The 23,022-nt window shown below is 42.0% G+C and overlaps 1 protein-coding gene across 3 annotated transcripts in view; it reads right to left on the bottom strand.

Moving 5' to 3' along the window:
- Nucleotides 1–23,022, bottom strand: part of KCNS3 (potassium voltage-gated channel modifier subfamily S member 3) — a 48,364-nt gene that overhangs the window by 12,715 nt on the left and 12,627 nt on the right. For all 3 annotated transcript variants that reach the window (XM_017871424.1, XM_017871425.1, XM_017871426.1), the window contains exon 2: nucleotides 2,408–2,599. The gene's annotated coding sequence lies outside the window, so the exon portion shown is untranslated. The remainder of the gene's footprint in view (nucleotides 1–2,407; nucleotides 2,600–23,022) is intronic.

The following is a 23,022-nucleotide window of genomic DNA, read 5'->3' as shown; positions in this document are numbered from 1 at the left end:
TCTTACTGGACAGAACTGCTTTTTGGTATCAATTTCATAAAAGTAAATAAAACCCAGATTTGTTTTCCTTCTTGTTTTGTACATGTCCAAAACCTATATTAATCCTTTTACATCAAAGAAAAAAATACACCATTTTCAGTATTTTAACACTGCCTTCTTTTGGAACATTATTCTAAGAGTTTTCTTTTGTTCTATTAAATTTAAAAGAAAGCTCATTTCGAATTTTTTAAAGAGTAGGTCATGCTAAATTCAATTTCTGGTCATGCCATGTGGGGATATACAAAATGGGAAAACCAAGCAAATGTAAACAGAATTAGAAACCTAAACTCAATCCACACCCACGTCTCCTCCTTACCACCCTCCTACCAGGCGCCTCCCAGGTAAAAGTCTTCTCTTACAGCATTGTCTGAGCATGGCGAGGCTCCTACATGGAGCCATTACCTCCAGTAGCTTTCCAAGTGGTGCAGCCCAGTCCACTGAGAAGGCTTTCTGTAAAGCGTAAGCCCCACTGGCCAAACAGGCAGGCAAGAAAACTCCCTGCCAGCTCTGTTCTGCACTTGACGTGTTCTGACATCATGGGCCACAGTCAGACAGCACACCAATGACACAGGTCCAGAAAGTTTGCAGGGTCCCAGGGTGCTCCATTTCAGAGCATTCATAAACTGAATGCAACGTTTAAATGTTGAACTTAACAAAACAAAAACTGTGTCCTCTTATTCATGCTGAATTATCAGCAGCAACTAGCAAAAAAGAGGGAAAGACTAGATTTCTGAAAACTTGCATCTGAGCTCCCTCTTCTTATGTGCATGACCTTGGGCAGGTGAAGTCTTGATCTATAGAAGGAGATTATAAACCCACCTTGAGGATAAAATAACAAATGTAAAAGTCTTTTGAAACCATAAAGCACGAGACACATGTAAAACTGTATTCCAAAAATAAAAGATTGATATAACGGTATTTCTACCTTCCCCCACTTCCTTCCTCTATTCCCTTCCCTTCTCTTACTCCCACCAACTGGTACAATCACATTAAAGTTGTACTCACTCCCTCTGGATCTGTATTTAGTGTGACTCTCTGGAAACTCCAGGGATCTCTGTAATTCACACAGCTCATCGCCAAGCAGAGAGCTGCTCAGAAGGCTGAGTGATTTAGTGAGCCAAGCAGCCAGAAAGCTGTCCTTTTTGTAAAAAGCAAAAAATCATAGATGATAGCTTTTCAAACAGAAACAGGAAAAACCTGGACTTTGCCACAAGAGGGGCCCCTAGCCCTGCTGCAAATACTCCATCACATCTCCAACTGAGCCAGGTTGCTCGGAATCATGCACATACAGAGGTCTGTCATGGGAAAGCTCTGTTGCCCAGGGGAGGGAGTTTTGGAGAATTTAGGCCCAGGCCAAATTAATGGTTCTCCCTTCTCTACCTCCCCATTGTATTCACCCTCTCCCATAGCTCATTTGTGTACGCCTTGATTTTAGCACATATCACAAGGCGTTATGATGTTATCTACAATTCTCCTTATTCCCCACAAGTCTGACTGTTGCTCAGTCTAGACCCCAAGCTCCACTGTGGAAGGAACCATGTATTATCCTCTTACAGCTATAGCCCCTTATGCTAAGTGCTGCCCATAATCTAGTAAAAGATACTTGCTTTTATCTGGAGGAATTAACAAAAGCTATTACTACTTTTGTCAAAGAGCTAACAGAATGATCTAGAACAGGCATGGCAAAATTAAATACCTCCAGTGACCAAACAAGTCAAACAAATGAGATGGCTGGGGATAGTGGTGAACTGTCCCCACTTATCTAAGAGGCAGAGGCTCCTCAGCACTGGAATCCTTTTTAGGAACAGAGGCCCAGTATAGACGTATCATTCGGTCTTCCCAGGAGAACCTGGAAACCCTGATCCTTATGTGCAATGTCTCAAGTTTAGTTAGAATTGATCCAACATGTTTTAAGCATTATGTGGCTCAAACAAAGATGTGCCTCTGGGCCAGGTATATCTGATGAGCTACCCAGTCTGTGACCTGAGCCAAACTCTGACTAATTCCAGTCCACAACACACATTTTAAGCCAGACTGGCTAACATGAACACAAATGGAATCTAGTTACAATAGCAGTAATGTCATTCTCTCAAGTCTGAACTATAAATGTCAAAAAGGGAGAGGGAGGAAATGTGAAAAACGGCATTTTCTAAAGTTGTCCAATGGTGTCCCTTAATGTAACTCCAATCTAATCCTTCAAGACCAACACTTTTCTTCCCATAGTCGTCTGTCCCAACTGCCCAATCGATTTGACCATCCATCAGAGGAGTCTAACTTTCATTTTTCTCACTACACTGGAAGGCTCATTCTCATCCTGCTTTGATAAATAATGGTGCTTGAGAAAATAAGATAGAATGGCAACTCTTACCCTTGAGGTGGAGATGCCACACGCTCTGCCTTCATCCTGCCCGGTGGGATGTCCGTCATCATCCAAGACGCTCTGCCCTTCTCAGCACACTGGAATGTGTGGTGCACATAGGCATTTGGTGGCCAAAAAGAAGGGAAGAATCCTGTTCTCTGGTTGTACAGGCCAAAGCAATCACTGGAAAATCACTCTCACCTGCAGAAAAAACCATCGGCCAAGCTGTAACTGCAAGGAAGAAATACACTCAAGACATTCTATCTCAGGATCAGCACTCTGGGCACTTTGCTGATGAGACTCAAATCTGAAAGCCCCACCTAATTCTCAGCATGTGGAGGGTGGTCTCTTTCCCCTGTGGAACCATCACTGCCAGTGGACACGTGCTAGGTTTAAGGATCCTCGGAACTCAACAGTAGTGAAAGTCTTAGAACTCGTCTACTGGCAGAGGCCACTAAAACATCTAAAGATAAAACCAGGCACTATAATTAGGGCTGCAGTTACCTACTCCCACATGGTTTCTTCTAGAAGTGTTATTCTCCCAGCTAATTCATCAAGGATATACTTGTAAGCTTCTAAATGAATGCATTCTAATCCATTTCAAAATCCAACTTCTGGGTATTACTGCTATAACAGAATTAACACTGCTGCTCTAATTTGAAATCAATAGATTTCAAAGGCTGGCCAAATTCAATTTTGCTTCATATGCCCATTATTATATTTCACAGAACAGAAATGACACAGGTGTATTCACAGTTTCTGTGTGTGGTTATGTGTATGAAGTATGTGTTGGGGGGATGTTTTAAGTTTCTGTCACAACAAACAAAAGCCAAATTTCAGTTTGTCTCTGAATAAATTTTAAAAAGCAAAAAAATTCCAGTTTCCACCCAGGTAAGCCTTGCCTCATGCTGATGAATTCCCGTACATTGGCACTAGCTTCTAAGCATCCATCCATTGATTTTCATGTTTTCAATCAACACCAGGTCCAAAAGGGGAGGAAAAAAAGAAGAAGAGGAAGAAGAAGAAAATATTGATTCTGAGCAAAAAAAAAAAAAAAAAAAACCATGAAGAAAGTGCCTCTGGCTAGGTCAGTCATTAAACAAACAGTCGCTGTGGTTTATGATCTGCTGGGCATTATCTTAGGCATTGGGATTATAAACCAGATGCAGTGCCTGCCCCAATCCCCCAAGAGCTCTCAGGCCCAAAACCAGATAAACAAGTGAATAGCATCCTAACAACATCAAGGGGCAATGGAGGGGGAATGAAGCAGGAACACAGTTTCCAAGTTGTCCCAACAACAGCAGAGCAATCCTTCAGCACATCTGGACTTTGCAGAGGGGTAAATTCCCACCTCCAATAGAGATGATACTGAAGAAAGATCCAGAAGCAAAATGCAACTCCACCCAAACTGAACTTATAAGATGCAACACTTAGCAGAGGAGGTAGACAAATCTCAACAGGGTAAGTAAAATCAATTCAGGTGCTAAACTCCTCCTCCTTCCTCCTCCATGCTTTTCTCCTCCTCCCCTTCCTCTTCCTCCTCCTTTCTCCCTCCTCCTCCTTCACGGCCTCTCAGTAGCATGTCCTTGGGTCTGCCTCAGTTCTCTGCATTCCAATGAAACACACAATTGCTGCTGAACCTTGGTAAAAGGATATAGCACATACATAGTCTTCCTTTCCCTATCAGATGCCTTTCCAACTGTAGCACATTTTAAGGGAAGGTAGGATTAATCTGGCTGAGAGGTAATTAATAAATCACTATATTAATTACTAAAGAAAAAAATAACCAAATATTTAGGCTATGCAGCATTTCTAAGAATCCCCAAGCACTACCTAAAGTTCATTGCACTGGCTTACCACAGGAAGGTCAGGGCCGGTCCAGGGACAGACTGAGAAGTTAGCCAGGTGTATCCTTTTTATAGCTCTGGTACCTAATGGGCCTTTAGTCTATGTCTAATGAATAAATGACATCCCAGGCTGTCCCTTTCTCTCCCCCTCCCTGCAAAACTCAGAATTCCTGTGCCTTGCCCCATTTTCCATCACCATGATTCCGATCCAAAAAAAAAACTGGACTTTTAGACAAGATGTAATACCAGACAATACCTCTTGTTATGAATTTATGTAAATTAGCACCCCTCTAAGAGCATTCACATTCTAAGTGTGACTTCTCAACATAAAATTACAACTAGCATCTTCTGAGACCCACAGGAAGCCAAGTACCTTTTTAGGAGTTTTATACACATCTCCTCTGCCCTCAGCCATGATAAGTGGTATTATTCCCATTTAATAGGTGGGACATTGAGGCTCAGAGAAGTGATCTGTCCAAAGTCCTACACCTAAGGTGCACCACAGCCAGGAGTGAAACTCAGGTGGCTCTGTCTGAGATCAGTTAGTGTGGAAAATCAAGATCTCTCTTAGTTGTTGGGGAAGGTCAAGCAGGGATTGCGGGGAGTGGGCAGAACACGACCCAAGCCAGCAGGCAATGGGGAAGAAAAATGTGTGCATTCAACATATCCTCCCATTCCCGCCTAACAATCCCATCCAGTGTTTCCATTTCTCTGTGTTCCTACCAGCCCAATCCTTGTTGGCCTGTTCAAAAGAAAAGAGCGTTGTTTGTGACTTAGCACTTAACAGGTTTCTGACTTTGCTGAGTGATTCAGCCTGATCCTGGAAAACACACCAAGCTCACTCAAGTATTGCCACCCACCTTCTGCAGAATTCCCTCCTTTCTTCACAAAACTCTCTGCATCATCCTTGTACTTCCCTCCAGGCTGGCTGTATTTCCTGGTGGGTTGACTACAGCATTCAAAAGTGAACAAGTGACTGCCTCCATTATTGAGAGGGAAAAGGTAATGACTAAGTGGCATATTGGACTCTTTCATCTTCCAGACACCTGATACCCAATCTTGGAACAGAACCCAAGGAAAAGCAAATGGACAGCAGACAGTCCACATGAGTGAGAATGACTCCCTGCACCCTTCGCCCAGGTCTCAGAATCATAGGAATAAGGTTGCTCTCCAAAAACCACAAAATCAGTGCCTGATAGATCAAAGCAGATACTCCAAGTGACACTGCACCGTAAGTCTGTGTCCTCTGTACTTGCACAGAATCCTGTGTGGCCCCATCACTATCCTGGCCATAATCTTCTGAAAAGTTGTCACACCAGTGCCACCCACTAGACTGGGAGAAAGCCTCCAGTTAGGGACAGTATCCTAACATCAATCTTCATATTAATTATCCCTGTCACAGAGTAGTATGATACATTTTTTGAACCAATTCCTCTTCCCTGAGCCAACAAGACTAAATTAATGAAAAGAATAAATATGGATAATGAAAGGCAGCTGGTAAGTAGTAGAAGCAGAGAAGGAAAATGTGAAAGACTGAGGTTGGTTCCCAAGACCCATCCCAGCAGTGGTGAAAACAGAAGAATCTCATCCTGAAGAGTCAGCATGTCCAACTCAAATGGTGGGACATCTTGAGTGGGGTCTTGAGTTTCAAGACCTCGGAGTTTCAGGTATCTTTATAATCCCCAAAGACTTCCCTTTGTTCTGACTCCAGGCTCCCTGAGGCACCTCCTGCTGATCTGGGTTCCCACACACCTTGCTATCAGGAGCAAATGAGCTATACAGACAACACAAGTGTCTACTCTGCTAGTTCTATGACTGTACTGGAACTTAGTAAGACAGCAAGAGGTCTATTTATGCAGTTTCCTGTGAGTTTCAATGCAAGTCAACCTCCTACAGTTTGATCAGCTCTGGGACACCTGAGAGTGAAATTCTGAAGTTGCAAGGCTAAGAGATAGCTGACTCCAACCTGTGATAATCTTACCTGGAAAATGGGACCTGTGAGTACCCTCCTGGCAGCCGGCTGGCTTATTTGGAGATATCCTGACCTTGAAAACTTCTATGGCAGGATGTCTCAGCCTCAGCACTATTGACATTGTGGGGTCAGGTAATTCTTTCTTGTGGGGGCTGTCCCATGCACTGTAGAGTGTTTAGCAGCATCTCTAGCCTCCATCTACTAGATGCCAGTTATACACCACCCACCCATCACAATGCTGTGATAACCAAAAATGTCTCCAGATACTGCCAATATCCCTTGGGGATCAAAATCATCCCCACTTGAGAACCAGTGCTCTACAAGTAGAGTAAAAGAACCCCAGGCAGCTGTTTGGGAGCTGGAAGGTCAGAAGGCTTGGAATGACAAATTGTACTAATACTTCATCTGCTGACAGGGGCCGGGGATGCCCTCCCAACACTTGTTCTTTCAGAATTCAGTCATGGCATTTCCAGTGTCATACAACCAAAACTTTAAAAATGAAGAAAGATAAAGGCAAGTTTAACCTTTTGTTGAAACTCAAACCATGCTTCATGCAATTTGAGTCTAAAGGTTAGTGAGTCTGTCTTAAATTTTCCAACATTTTCAGTGCCAGAATGATATACTGTGCACATGCACTAATCTAGTTTCAGATCTATAGCCTGCTGCAGCTTTCTGCAGGTAGTGCTGCTCCTGCTGAATACGCCCACTCCTGACCAAAGCTCCAACCTTGTGGAGACTAATTGGTGTCCCTGGAAAATAATGCAAATTCATGTCAGTTTTATAGTCTTGCTACCACTCATCAACCACAGACCCACTTTTAATAAAATCTGAGAGCAATAAAATTAAATGAATAGTAACAAAAAGTGAAACCCAACCCTAATTCTATCTGGCTTAACTATTGAAAATTGTCACCCAGTATTTTGCTTAAATAAAATTAAAATATCATAATCATACTGTCATAATTGGATTCAGCATGCTAGAAAAAAAAAATTCTACTGATATTTAAATCCTATAATCCAAAGCAATCAGAATCAAACATCTTCCAGTTGATTCAGACAGGGCATTACTAAGAATATCCCTCCACTACTCACTCTGTCCAAATTTAACTCTGTCAAATTTCAAGAAGTACCTTAAGTTAATATGGCAAATCCTTGAATTAACATGATTTTTAAAAATCTGTCCCTAAAAGAAAATGAAAACTTCTCAGGGTCTAATATATTCAGGGACAAACCAGTAAGTGCTTTCTAAAGCAAAGTCTCTAAATGATTTTTGAAAGCTTAGTATAAATTATATTTTTCTTGGTCATTCAGAGTGAGTAAATGCCATACCAACTGCAGAAATCCCAAGACTTGATGCATGGGTAACTAAATACCACCTTTCTTTCCTCTTGCTCCATGTTTCTAGTCAACCTCCCCCTGGGGAATGGAGGGGAGGCAGCAGGGACGCAGCTGTGGCGCCTCGGCAAGAAAATCTAGAGAAAGGAAAGGAGAGACAGGCAGACCAGGAGCTTCCCTGGGGAAGGGTGTGCCCCTCACAGAAGGAGGCACCACACAGCCACTGAGTGTTGACAAGGCTCTAGGGTCACTCGGAGTGGTCCATGCAACTGCTCCTGGCCCCAGAAAGGAACTGCACTGGCTCCATCCACCTTGTAGTCATCTCCCTACTGCATGGCTAGCTGGAGACAGAGGCTAGGGCTGTCCCGTTTGAATGCATCAAACGACTGCACTAACACAGGCAGATAAAGAGGAACTGAAAGCAAGCAGCTTTGGAGTGAGCAGGAAAGTATCGTACAATGATAGCAGTGAAAACTTCTTAAAGAAACCTTTCTGGAGGACATCATAGCAATGTATATTACAAAATCCCAGGGTTTCGCATTTTGGAATATATCCTGAAGAAATAAATCAGACAAGCGTTGAAAGATGCATGTACAAGGTTGTTCACCGCATCATTAATTATTTGTAAGAGTGAAATGTCAAAGACAACCTGCACATCCATCAACAGAGGAATGATTAAATAGACTGGGGGTAGCCATGCAATGAATACTCTGTAGCCATTAAAAATGCTGAAACAATAAAAGTCACAGAAGTTAAAGCTTCCTTATACTAAGTCTGGCCCTGTGCTTTTTACATGTCTAAATCCATTTAATCCTCGCAGCACTCAGACAAGTGTGTTTTTATTGCATTCGTTTTGCAGACGGAGAAACTGGTAAATAGAGAAGTTAACTGATTTTAGGGAGTCAACAGCTATTAAGTGACAACTCCACAATTCAAACCCAAACAATAATGCTTCAAAGCCATTCTCTTAGCTACTATAGCTCTACTACCTTTATAACCATTACAAAGTCACAATATGCTAAGTACAAAAGAGAAATAATTATGGTGCAATATATAGCATGATTCTATCTTTGTAAAATACGTCTTTTTAGAGTAAATAAGAATATATACCAAAATGTTAAATTCATTGTCTCTGGATGATGGAATCTGGAGTGATTTTCACTTTCTACTCTCTACCTTTCAACATTGTGTACATTTCTCACTTTAAACAAATAGGTATTATAAAATATTTATGAAAATAGTTATTTCTACATAGAAAAATAAAAGGTCATAAGCAGCTCCAGTCAACATTTGGGCAGGGGAAAAGGGGAATGAGAGAGATATCAAATGAACATACAGATTCACGTGAGAAAGGGTCCCCAGCCCCCAGCCAAAGCCCTCCACTATCATGAGATGCTGCTGTTCATTCATGGCTGCTTTATGATGGGCAATATCCTGGGAACTACCAAGGACAAAAGATAACATGGATCTTGCCCTTGAAGCTTATAGGAGCTAAGAAGAACAAGAAGGAGGGTAACTTTGGGAGGCCGAGGCGGGCGGATCACGGGGTCAGGAGATCGAGACCATCCTGGCTAACCCGGTGAAACCCCATCTCTACTAAAAAAAATACAAAAAACTAGCCGGGCGAGGTGGTGGGCGCCTGTGGTCCCAGCTACTCCGGAGGCTGAGGCAGGAGAATGGCGTGAACCTGGAAGGCGGAGCTTGCAGTGAGCTGAGATCCGGCCACTGCACTCCAGCCTGGGCGACAGAGCGAGACTCCGTCTCAAAAAAAAAAAAAAAAAAAAAAAAAAAGAAGGAGAGTAAATGGGTAAATAAATAACTGTAATACAAGGTGCAGTAGTATGTCAGGCATGGGAAAAGGTACAGAGAAGGTATTGAGGAAGTTCAGAAGAGGTAGAGTCCCTCGAGATAAGGAAGTGGGGATAGCTACATGAATAGGTAGTATTTGGAGCTAGCCCTTGAAGAGTGAGGCAGGTATGAACAAGGTAAAGGAGCCAGGTAAGGGTAAGAAGGTTCTTCTCCAAGGAGAGGAAAGAACACATACAAAAGCATGATGGCAGGAAAGTTCGTGGTAAGGACAGAGAGCAGAAAATGGTAGACTTGGGCTATAGGAGGTAGCCTATGACCTAGAGCTATTTATACAGATTATTTCTTTTAAAATATGAAGAACTCTGCCTGTACTATCTACATCTTTGTGAACTAGGAATACCAAAGTAAGAGATGTCTCTGGGAGAGGAGAATGGATTGATTGTCTGTGGCCATACAGAGAACCTGCAGCTACAAAAGGACCATACCCCAGGCCTCCTGAAAGATTTAGCCACAAGGAACCGATCAGAGACTATAAAGACCTCTTGGAGTCACTACTCTTCCTAGAACCTTTAAAAAAAAAAAAAAAAAAAGTAGACACTTCCACTGGGTGTGCCAATCTACCGAGAATCCCAGTGATCTGAAATGGCAAGCATTGAATTCCAGGAGTGCCAACTGACATGCAGACAACAACAGAAACAGCAACATTCCATTACTTCATCCCACTCCTCTTTTGTATTCCATTTAATCTGTTCACTTAAGAGTCAGAGTAGGGGGTCTGTGTTGAAATTCAGGAGGTCCTTGAATTTCGACAGAAAAAAAAATATTTATTTTCACTAATCTCTAACTAAAATTTTAGCAATTCCTTCCATTAAAAATGCAGGCACTGGCCCGGGGTAGTGTATATTACCAGTGCCAATGACTTCACACCAACAGAAGTGTGAATAACTTAATATCCTATCAGCGTTGTTGCAGAGATCTCAAAATACCATCTATACTCATTATTACTTTAGAATCACAGTAGTCACGGCCCTACTGCTAGATTTTAATTAATGAATTAATAAGCACATATATTGCTAACTCATAAATTGCTTTTACTATTTTGGTAATTGCATTTCAACATAACTGGATTCCTTTACATCCTGTAGGTTTCATCTTTTGTATTTAAACGTGCTATTCTGAAAAGGGGTCCATAGGCTTCTCAGACTCCCAAAGGAGTTCATGGCAAAAGGAAGGATTAAGAATCCTTTAGCTAGAGGTCCTGTTAAAATGTGCATCACATCATGTCACTCCTATGTTCGACCCTCCAGTGGCTTCCATCCTACTCAGAGTCAAAGTGGCCACTACCCACCCTCCCCTAACTTCATTTGTCTAATCTTACTTCAGACTCCTCTCATCCTCTGTCATTCCCATCTGGCATCCTGATCTCCTTGCTAATGCTTATCCTGCCAAGTGAGGCACATCCTAACTTATAGCCTCTGCAGTGGCTGATCCCTCTGCCTGGAATGCTCTTTCTCCAGGTGAGACTGCATGGCTTGCCTCCTCACTTCCCTCAAGTCTTCACTCAAATGATATCTTCTCAACAACACTTTCCTTGGTTAGCCTATCTAAAATGTCAATAACCCCCTAAAAGTTCAATCCCCTTCCTTGCTTTATTTTTAATCCGTAGCATTTATCACTTTCAAAAATATACTTAGACATATACTTTTGAATTTCATTATCTTATTTATTGTTTGCTTCTCCAGTCCAATATGAGCTCCCTTAGTGCAGGGATTTGCATCTGTCTTACATATCACTGCATTCCCAGTCCCTAGAACTTCATCTGACACATGTTAAATTCTTAACAATGTATTTGCTGAAACTATCACAAGGACAGAAAACCAAACACCGCATGTTCTCACTTACAGGTGGGAACTGAACAATGAGAACACTTGGACACAGGAAGGGGAACATCACACACTAGGGTCTGTTGTGGGGTGGGGGTCTGGGGGAGGGATAGCATTAGGAGATATACCTAATGTAAGTGACGAGTTAATGGGTGCAGCACACCAACATGGCACATGTATACAAATGTAAAAAACCTGCACGTTGTGCACATGTACCCTAGAACTTAAAGTATAATAATTTAAAAAAAATTTTTTTTTGCTGAATTAATGAGTTGGTTGACATTTGCCAATAGCTTAGCTACTGGCTGCTTCCATTCTGTATCAAATTTTAAAGTCTCTCTTGCCCACTGCATTAACTGGGAGAAAAGAAATCACAACAAATGTGCTTTTGAAATGGTGGTCACCACAGAAGACAAGTAGCTTATTTATCAACCACTGCAGATGGCAGGTACATTTTTTTCCTTAATTAGGAGAGTTTTTATTAAAGACAAGATAGATAAGTTCTAACATACACACACATACAAGTTATTGGCTGGATCAAATTATATCATAAAACAAATACCAAAAAGTAAATGGAAAAATTGGGGATGTGGCATAAAATCAATAAAGGCACACTAACCCAGATTGTAATAGAAGTGATGCTGGCTGATAAGATCATCATACAGATTCTACCTGGCTAATACAAAAGGAAATGGACAGTGTACATACTCATGAGTAACTGTAGGTGGCAAATCACATTAACACTGCTCAACTTAATCTACAGTTGTTAAAATGTAAAATTACCCATCTTAAGGCAGGGCTGCTTACATATGCAACTAGTAAAAATGCATTTAACACTAGTAAAGATCTAAAGGGGCAGGGCTGTTTTCGCATAGATGTATAAAATGCGCTTTATCCCATCCTATAACCTGGAGGGCTTTGTTTTCATAAAAACCACCAGTTTTAGAATAATCTATCAACCAAAGTTAAGACTAGACTTTTTGTAGTTCTTATCAAATGTAAGTCAAGGACAAACAAAGTATTATTTTATATTAAATACATCCTTATATAGACATACTCAAAGCACTCACATTAAAACACACACACACACACACACACACACACACACACACACACACATACACATTAAAGTCTCCCAATCTCAAATTCCTCTAACACAGCTTCTTGAAATTATTTTCTACATTCACCCTTCCTTTTACTCTACAGTTCTTGACCTAATACCCCATTTTTAAGCGTTTTTGCAAAGGGTAATTCCAGATGACCAAACCCAAAGGACACTTCCCAATCTGCATATCTGCATCTGTCCATAGCATTTGTCCTACTGACCTCCCCTGCTTCTGCAACTCACTAACACCATTGCTGTATTCTCTCCCACTTGTCTGACTACTCATGTTTAGTTTTTATGAAACTCTGTGTCCTCTTCCCAAATTTTAAATCTGCGCTCACAAAATATTGATAAAATGCCTGCAGGAGCAAGGCAGGGGCCCAAAATGAGAGGAGGACACCTGGCCGCTGTAACTACCAGGGAGCACAGGTCCTGCTGAAGGACGGCGCTGGCCAACTCTTGTCCCTTATCTGTGGGTTTCAGGTGGCCAGATCACCCAATTTGTGAAGAACACCTATAAATTTTATTTTTATAAAAAACCAATTTTTTAAATGTTGGCAACTATGGTTCTTCCTGTTTTAATATCATCAACCAAGCTGAAGACACCTGCAGCCTGGATACAATCTGCAGGCCTCCAGCTTTGTGTCATCTTCTGCCCGGCCTCACCTACCACCATGGCCTCCTCCTTGTGCCTCTGCTCTTCTCATTGGCCAATGTCATCTGACAGTGGAGTCCAGATGTGCATCTCCAGCCCAGTCTCCATCCTGCATTCCAGACTCACAGAGCTGCCTACCAGATGTATCTTTCTGAATGTCCCATTGGGAGCTTACAATAAGCACATCCACACTTTCCCTTCATCCTCTACTCCCTTCATACCCGCTTACTCAGGCCAGACACCTGGAGATCACCCTAGGCCCCTCCTTTTTCCTCGCCACGCAGGCCTGCTGGCAGCCAGCCAGCACTGAGGGTGAGCAAATACACATCCCCATTGCCTCTCAAATCGATTTTTTTTCTATCCCTCCTGTGTCTGCTTTAATCCAGACACTCGGTGTTTTTCCACTGGTTCACCATTAACAGACACCTAACTGTCCCCCATGCCTTAGGCCTATTTCCATTCCCCACCCTCAAATTCTTCCTTCACACTAAGCTGAAGTTACCCTTACCATGCACATTGGATTAAGTGATACCCTACTCACCACACTTAAAGTCCCCACATGGCTCGTTTGGCCTTCAGGGTAAACTCTGGATCCAGAATGCTTGAGGTGGTATCCTGGCTTCAGCTCTCACTAGCTGTGTGACCTTGGGTCAGTCATTTAGGTTCTTTGAGCTTTAGTTTCCTTATTTGTATAGCATGGATACTAAATATCAGATACCACAGAGAAGTTATGAGGATTGAAAATGAGATAATACAAATAAAATACTCTGTGCTTGGGATATAGAAATGTTCAATTAAATGGTAGCTATTATAATTGTTATTATTATTATTATTCCTTATCCATCAGCCTTGCCTGTCACAACCCAACTGAAACTCTAGAACAATAAAGAATTAGTGAAAAACAGTCAGACGCGGTGACTCATGCCTGTAATCCCAGCACTTTGGGGGACCCAGACAGGAGGATCACCTGAGGTCAGGAGTTCGAAACCAGCCTGGCCAACATGGTGAAACCCTGTCTCTACTAAAAATACAAAAATTAGCCGGGCATGGTGGCACATGCCCGCAGTCACAGCTATTCAGGAGGCTAAGGCAGGAAAATCGCTTGAACCTGGGAGGCAGAGGTTGCAGCGAGCCAAAATCGTGCCACTGTACTCCAGCCTGGGTGACAGAGCAAGATTCCATCCCCCAGTGAAAAACAATTAATGAAAATCCCTGAAAGTGCTCCAACTTCTCACAACTCCAGGTCTCTGCACTTGTTTGGTCTGCTCAGAATGTCCTTCAAGATTCAGCTCTATCATATTCTCCAGAACCAATCCCAGACTCCAGACCTCTCCCGACCTCAAAATCAGGCTCCCTTCCACTGCACCCCACCCACCAGTACCGGCCTCCATCAGAGTACTTAACTTGCTGAAATGCAGTAGAACAATTTACTCATTGTCTCCACACTGCACTGTGAGCTCTGCAAAAGTAGGCCTATTTTTCTTAATTTTTGTATCCTTAATGCCCAGCCAAAAGTAATGAATAAGCAAATGATCTTTTTTAATCCCAAGATCAACGCAGAGAACCAGGCATTAAGATGATTCCCCACTTATGAACGAGGAAATTGAGGTTTCAAATAGTTAAATGGAAAGCAGAGGTGGCAACCCCAGAGCCCACGCCCGCTCTCCAGTGAGCCCCATATTGGGGGGGCACATCGTACTCTTTGCTTCTGTAGGGGGTGGTTGTTGTCTGTCCTAAGACACCAGGCTCATGTCCTTAAATTCAACTGTATTTTGGCTTTATCTCCCTAAATGAGTGTATAAACAATACCAATGACTTATATCACCTCATGCCCTTTCTGTGAAGAGCTACAAAACATTTACAAAGCACAGGGATAAACAGAAGAGTCACAGTTTGTTATGTGCTCATCTCTATAAAGTACGTATGTGCAGTCTTCTTTATACGGTCCATTACAAAATAACTTTTCTGGAAAACATTTATATAGTGCTTACTTTGTGCTGGGCACTATTTGAAGCATTTTACTTTATGCTACCTAATACTAGATAAATAAATACTATTATTACTCCCATTCTGCAAATGAGGATACTGAGGCCACAGAGGTTAAATAACTTGCCCAGCCAAACAGAAGTGGAGCTAAGATTTGAATCCAGGAGTAAGAGCACAGATTCTGTTACTACCACTTTCTGTTTGTATAATGTAGCTAAATTATTAAAATTATTCCTTGAGGTTTATTCATCTGTTGATAAATAGATGATAGATAGATGATTGACAGCGAAAGACAGAGAGATGTAATATAATAATAATATAATAATAGTACCTATATCAAAATTTGATTATAAGAAATAAATGGGTTAATATGTATATCACATTTATAACAGTGTCTGGCACATTATATAAGTGCTATATCAATATTTACTATTGTGATTTTTTTTTTTGTTTGTTTTGCTTTTTGGTTTTATGAGACAGAGACTCTGTTACCAGGCTGGAGTGCAGTGGTGTGATCTTGGCTCACTGAAACCTCCGCCTCCCGGGTTCAAGCGATTCTCCTGCCTCAGGCTCCTGAGTAGCTGGTGCTACAGGCATGCGCCATCACGCCCAGTTAATTTTTGTATTTTTAGTAGAGACAGGGTAACACCATGTTGGCCAGGATAGTCTCGATCTCTTGACCTTGTGATCCACCCGCCTCAGACTCCCAAAGTGCTGGGATTACAGGCCTGAGTCACACACCCAGCCTACTGTTATTTTTATCACTAAGTACTGACAGAGCCCTGAGTGCCATCTAAGAAAGAACTGGAATTGTAAGTACACAGGAAATGCTCCCACCTATTTGATGCTAATTTGACCCACTCTAGGTAGACCCTGGAGCAAGACCAGCCTGCAGCAATACTGGTATGCCAGCAAAGTTGGTCTGCAGGGATTTAGTTTCCTCCGCCCCTTTGAGAACATCCCTTGTTCTCTCTCTGAAAATAATGTCCTCGTGTTCTCTCCTTGTGCCCCTTTCAAACTAGTAGGAAAGGGTAGGAGATTAGTCTTTAAACTCTGGTATGAAGTATAAGACCTCTGGACGTTTTCTACTTCTATTAGGGTTCTTTGGACACAAGCAGCAGCAACTGGTTGCAGCTAACTCAAACAAATGCAACTTTTTCAGATGGCTATGTGAAGCTCCTAGAACCAAAGAGAAGCCTGAAAAGTCACACCTGGAAACAGGCAGGAGTCAGGGCCCTTCTGAGGAATCTGAAAGTTGAAATTATAGGAATAATCAATATAGTTAAAATGGTAATACAACTCAAAGCAACCTACAGATAGATTCAATGCTATTCCTATCAAACTATTAATGTCATTGTTAAAGAATTAGACAAAACTACTTTAAAATTCATATGGAACCAAAGAAAGAGCCTGAATAGCAAAAGCAATCTTAAGCAAAAAAGAAAAAAAAAACCTAGCAGCATCACATTACTGACTTTAAGCTATACTACAAGGCTACAGTAACTAAAACAGCATGGTACTAGTATAAAAACAGACACATGGACCAATGGAAGAGAACAGAGAACCCAGAATTGAAGCCACATACCCACAACCATTTGATCTTCAACAAAGTCAACAAAAATAAGCCATGGGGAAAGGACTCCCTAATCAATAAATGGTGCTGAGATAACTGGCTAACCATATGTGGAAGGACAAATTTGAACCCCTACTTATAACCATGTATAAAAATTAACTCAAAATGGATTAAAGTCTTAAATGTAAGACCTCAAACTATAAAAATCCTAGAAGAAAACATGGGTTTTCTTTCTAAAAAGCATTTATTAAAGGAAATATCTTTCTCAACATCAGCCTTGGCAAAGAAGTTGTGGCTAAGTCCTTTAAGTAATTTTAACAAAAATATTTGACTAGTGGGACCTAATTAAGGAGATTCTGCACAGTAAAAGAAACTATCAAAGAGTAAACAGACAGCCTACAGAATGGGAGAAAAAAATTGCAAATTATGCATCTGACAAAAGACTAACATCCAGAATCTATAAGGAATTTAAATCACAACAAAGAACAAATAATTCCATTAACAGACACTTCTCAAAAGAAGACATACAAGTGGCCAACAAGCATATGAAGAAATGCTCATCATTACTCATGATCAGAGCAATGCTGGCAAGGTTGATGAGTAAAGGGAATACTTACACACTGTTGCTGGGAATTTAAGTTAGTTCAGCCATTGTGGAAAGCAGATTGGAGATTTCTCAAAGAACTTAAAACAGAACTACCATTCCATTCAGCAATATCATTACTGGTATATCCAAAGAAAATAAATCATTCTACCAAAAAGACACATGCATTTGTATGTTCTTCATGGTCTGATGACAATAGCAAAGACATAGAATCAACCTAGTTGCCCATCAACAGTGGATTGGATAAAGGAAATGTGCTACATATACACCATGGAATATTACACAACCATAAAAAAGAACAAAATCATGTCCTTTGCAGCAACATGAATGCAGCTAAAGGCCATTATCCTAAGATAATTAACACAGAAATTGAAAATCAAATACCACATGTTCTCACTTATGTGAGTGGGAGCTAAATGTTGGGTAAAGATGGACATAAAGATAGGAACAATAAACAATGTGAACTACTAGTGGGGGAGGTAACAACGGGGACAAGAAAAACTACCAAACTACCTATTTGGTATTATGCTCACTACCTGGGCGACTGGTTCCATCATACCCCAAACCTCAGCATCAAGCAATATATCCATGTAAACAAACCTACACACATACTCCCTGAATCTGAAATAAAAGTTGAAAAAATGAAAAAAAGCAACTACAGGAATAATTTATAGAGGAAGAGATCTCTTCAGAGAGCCACCACAGGAAAGAACTCACTCTAGTGGTCTCTTCCATTCTCAGACAGTGTCAGACTGGCTGAGCCTACACCATCTGTCCACCCAATGGCTATACTGGGGCAGGGAGAAGAAGCTGGCCAAAGGAACCTCTCGGGGGATCTTAACAGTTACTCACAAAGTCAGTATTCAACAGTGCAGTATAATTACCCAAAGGGAATTAGGGAGACCTCAGGAAGATGAAACAGACATGTGGCCAAAAAGTCCACTCAACCTTCCCAGAATTTTCGATTCAAAAAAAAAAAAAAAAAAACAGAGTCTAAGGAATTGCAGCCATCAAGGAACAAAACTAATTAACTATCTGGGTGACAGAGGTCCCTCTCCAATGCCCCCAAAGTCACACCAGTACATAAGCCAGTGACATCATCTTGCTTCTACTTGCAATGCCCTTTCCCCCTCTGTGGATGGCTAGAGGGACTTTTCTAAACTGTAAGTCACAGGCCAGGCACAGTGGCTCACACCTATAATCCCAGTACTTTAGTGGGGCTGAAGCAGAAGAATCATTGCTTGAGTCCAGGAGTTCAAGACCAGTCTGGACAACACAGCAAGATCCCATTTATACAAAAAAAATAAAAATAAAAAATGAGTCAAATGTGGTGGTACGAGGCTATAGTCCCAGCTATTCAAGAGACTGAGGTGGGAGGATCGCCTGAGCCCAGGAGTTGAAGGCTGTAGTGAGCTATGATTGTGCCACTGCACTCCACTGGGCAACAGAGTGAGCACATCTCTAAAAAATAAGAATAAATAAATAAAATTTTAAAATATATAGGTCAGAATATGCCAATACTCTATGTAAATCTTCAATAGCTTCTAGCATCTTCAGGATGGAGTCTAAACTCTATCCTGTCTGTTTGGCCTCAGCATCCAACAATACACCTCATACCTCTGCCTCACTCCACCAAATTATTTACCATCCCCAGCTGCACCACACACTCTCCCTTCCAAACCTCATCGAAGCTGTTCCCTCTGATTGGGGTGTCCTTTTCCCTTCTTTTCCAGTTAACTCCAGTTTTGTCTTCAAGAAATCAGTTCAAATATCACCTCTTCCAGGAAACTTTCTCTCAATATACTCCCTTCCTTTCCATATACACGCACCTAATGCTACACAGGCGCCTCACCTTTGTGCCTGCAGAACAGCATTTCTTAGCAATATCACTGACATATGGTGGCATCAGTGCCTGCTACACAGTAAACAAGTGGGAGATGTCCAGGGAAAGTTTAACTAAACAAACATTCCACTTAAAGGAAAAAGCAATGGTTTTCCTGCTCAAAAGGTTGTGGAGAGGGCTGCTTGGGAGGTACCTTCTCACCATATTGGCTTTCCTAGGGGCTCCAGGACATGGCGATGACAATGTCTGACTAAGCTGTTGTTTTTCTATACCCCATCTGAGCAACTGACATATTGTAGCATTTCCAAAGGATTTTAGAAAAGTGTTTATAGATGCTAGAAGAAAAGATGGTGGTTTTTGCCAAGCTATATAAATCTTCAGCATATTTACAGCAAAACTCTCAGAGGGCCAAGTGTCTATTGCTGTAGTATGTTGCCAGAGTGACTATTTCAAGAGGTTAAAAAAAAAGTTTTACTTAACTTTTTAAAAGATATAATAAACATGATGGTTTATATAGCATCTAGACTATTCTTTGGAAGGTAGTAAAAACGGGTTTATGCTTCACAAACATCCGTATCCAGTCCCTGGAAACCATCCTGGGAGGATTTTTTAAACGCTTTGCCCAGAACTATCAATTATAACTAATCCTACACTTCATCAATATAAAAAAATTATAAAATAATGAGATCCCCAGGCAATGCAAGTCAAAAAAAGTTTTTAATTTGACTTACTAAAATGAATTATCACACCTATCCTTTCTCCAGCCCATTTTCTAAATACACCCAGCTCTCTGAGTTTCCAAGTTCTCCATACAAGAATGAACAAGGTAGAATTGAGCTGAGGAAGAAAAGGAGGTCCTTGGAAGAACACCCACACCCTAAGGCAAGCCCAGCAGTGACGTCAGCCGGCTCAGGGCCAAGCCTCAGGAGATGGTTGCAGGCGTCATCTCTGAACAGGTGCAGGCTTTCCTTCTGCCATGCTGAAAGTTCTCACTCCACAGCAAATACAAATGCACGCTTGGAAAAAACAAACCCCAGGCAATCTGGAGTAAAACGTGGGTTTCTTTCCCTGATGTTCACAATCAAAGTTTCTGTGTTCGTACCGAAGTCAGTTTAACAAGGGAAATCTGAAATAGTTTCACACTCAATCTATTTGGTGGTATCTGAAGAAGGTCACAGTAGAATGGCATGAACAGGGTTTATGGAAGACTGTTATTGTCTGTTACATAAAAAAATATAATATGCTCTTTTGTGGTTTGTCTACTTACATCAAATTAGCTAAGCAGTCCACATTAGTGTGCACTGCCTCCTAATAGAGACACTAGGGTGTGTGTTTGTATGGATGGGTATGTGGTGCAAGTGTGTGGCCCCCTTCCCGGGAGAGAAAACTCATCTCCTCCCTTCTACATCATACAGTGCTCGGGTCCTGGTACTCAAAACCATATCACTGTGCACTCATTAGGGCTTACATCTGCTTTGGTGGGGCAGTTTGAAACCTAATCCTAGTATCTAATGATGTCTGCATGGAAATTGTTTCTGAGTTGCTCACATAACTTATAAATGAAGGATTGTAAAACAGAGCTTGCTTATGTATTCTTAACTCCATTGATGTGAGTTATAGGGATGACTGGTAAAAAGCAACTAAAAGCAAATCTACTGGAATTCAGGGCCGCATTAAACTGTCCATCCTGTAATCTGTACTTCAAACCCCCATATAAAAAAAAATGGCTTCTGGGATCATGGCAGAGGGGAGGCAGGACTAGACTGCAGCTCCGTATAGCATGCAGAGGTTTGCATTGTGAATTTTATCTTTAGATTGACTGCAAGAACAAACCAGCAATACCGAGAGGACCATAGACTCTCTGAAGGAAGCAGACTGCTCCTGCAGGACCCAGGAGACCCGCAAATACTGTGAGTGCCCCAACTGCAGAAGTGGGAAAGGTAGACCCTTCTCCCCCAGATACACACCCCCAGTGGAGAAGCTGAAGGTCTGTTTGCAGGAGAAGTTTCCAACTGTACCTGCAACTGAGTCAAGTTACAGAGCGGAGCAAAATACAGAGGAAGCAGCAGAAAGGCCCTGGGAGCTCACTGGGTCCCCAAGCAGCCCATTCCTGCCTGGCACCACGGGGATCCATCGTGAGGGTGACCAGAGGCGCAGGGGGTAAAACTCAACAAAGAGAAGGAACTCTCTAGGCAAAGTTCATAACAATTTGAACAGGGTGAGAAGCCCCCTGGCCAGAACTCAGGCAAGGGTGCGGATCTGGCATGCAGACTTCACAGGTGGGGAAGAACTAAAGCCCCTTCTTTCTCAGCTGGGAGGCGGATAGTCTCGGGCAAGTTTCTAAGACCCTCTCACCCTCCACCTGGAAACAGACTCCGGGCTGCAGGATGGGACACGGTGGGAGTGGGACCAGCCCTTTGGTTTGCCTGGGAACTGGGTGAGGCCTGTGACTGCCAGCTTTCCCCCACTTAACTGAAAACCTGCATGACTCAGCAGAGGAGTCATAACCCTCCTAGGTACACATCTCCAGTGACCTGGGAATCTCACCTCCATTCCCCACAGCAGCCACAGCAAGACCCACCCAAGGAGAGTCTAAGCTCAGACACATGTGCCTAGCCCCATCCCCACCTGATGGTCCTTCCCTAGCCACCTTGGTAACTGAAGATAAAGGGCATATAATCTTGAGAGTTCTAGGGCCCCACCCACTGCTGGTTCCTCCCCATACTAGCACAGCTGAAAGTGCCACCTCCCGGCAGGGGGCCAACCAAAACAAAAATAGAGCATTAAACCACCAAAGCTAAGGATCCTCATGGAGTCCATTGCACCCTCCGCTACCTCCACCGGAACAGGCACTGGTATCCACGGCTGAGAGACCCATAGACAGTTCACATCACAGGACTCTGTGCAGGTAACCCCCAGGACCAGCCCAGAGCCAGGCAAACTCCCTGGGTGGCTAGACCCAGAAAAGAGACAACAGTCACTGCAGTTCGGCTCACAGGAAGCCACATTCATAGGAAAAGGGGGAGAGTACTACATCAAAGGAACACCCCATGGGACAAAAGAATCTGCACAACAGCCTTAAGCCCTAGACCCTCCCTCCGACAGAGCCTACCCAAATGAGAAGGAACCAGAAAATCAACTCTGGTAATATGATAAAACAAGGCTCTTCAACACCCCCAAGCAAATCACGCTAGTTCACCAGCAATGGATCCAAACCAAGACGAAATCCCTGATTTACCTGAGAAAGAATTTGGGAGGTTAGTTATTAAGCTAAACAGGGAGGGACCAGAGAAAGGTGCAGCCCAATGCAAGGAGATCCAAAAAAATGATACAATAAGTGAAGGAAGAAATATTCAAGGAAATAGATAGCTTAAAAAGAAAACAATAAAAATTTCAGGAAACTTCAGACCCACTTTTAGAAATGTGAAATGCTCTGGAAAGTCTCAGCAATAGAATTGAATAAGCAGAAGAAAGAAAATCAGAGCTTGAAGACAAGGTCTTCGAATTAACCCATCCAACAAAGACAAAGAAAAAAGAACAAGAAAATATGAACAAAACCTCAAAGAAGTATAGGATTATGTTACATGACCAAACCTAAGAATAATCAGTGTTCCTGAGGAAGAAGAGAATTCTAAAAGCTTGGAAAACATATTTGGGGGAATAATCGAGGAAAACTTCCCCGGCAGTGCTAGAGACCTAGACATCCAAATCCAAGAAGCACAAAGAACACCTGGGAAATTCATCACCAAAAGATCTTCACCTAGGCATATTGTTATCAGGTTACCCAAAGATGAGACAAAGGAAATAATTTTAAGAGCTGTGAGACAGAAGCACCAGGTAACCCATAAAGGAAAACCTATCAGATTAACAACAGATTTCTCAGCAGAAACCCTACAAGCTAGAAGGGACCAGGGCATTATCTTCAGTCTTCTCAAACAAAACAATTATCAGCCAAGAATTCTGTATCCAGCAAAACTAAGCATCATATATGAAGAAAAGATAGTCTTTTCAGA

This window comes from Rhinopithecus bieti, unplaced genomic scaffold, assembly GCF_001698545.2.
Source record: "Rhinopithecus bieti isolate Rb0 unplaced genomic scaffold, ASM169854v2 scaffold_4781, whole genome shotgun sequence".
NCBI lineage: Eukaryota > Metazoa > Chordata > Mammalia > Primates > Cercopithecidae > Rhinopithecus > Rhinopithecus bieti.
The sequence above is the reverse complement of the archived record's forward strand: the minus strand, read 5'-3'. Positions and strand labels throughout refer to the sequence as shown.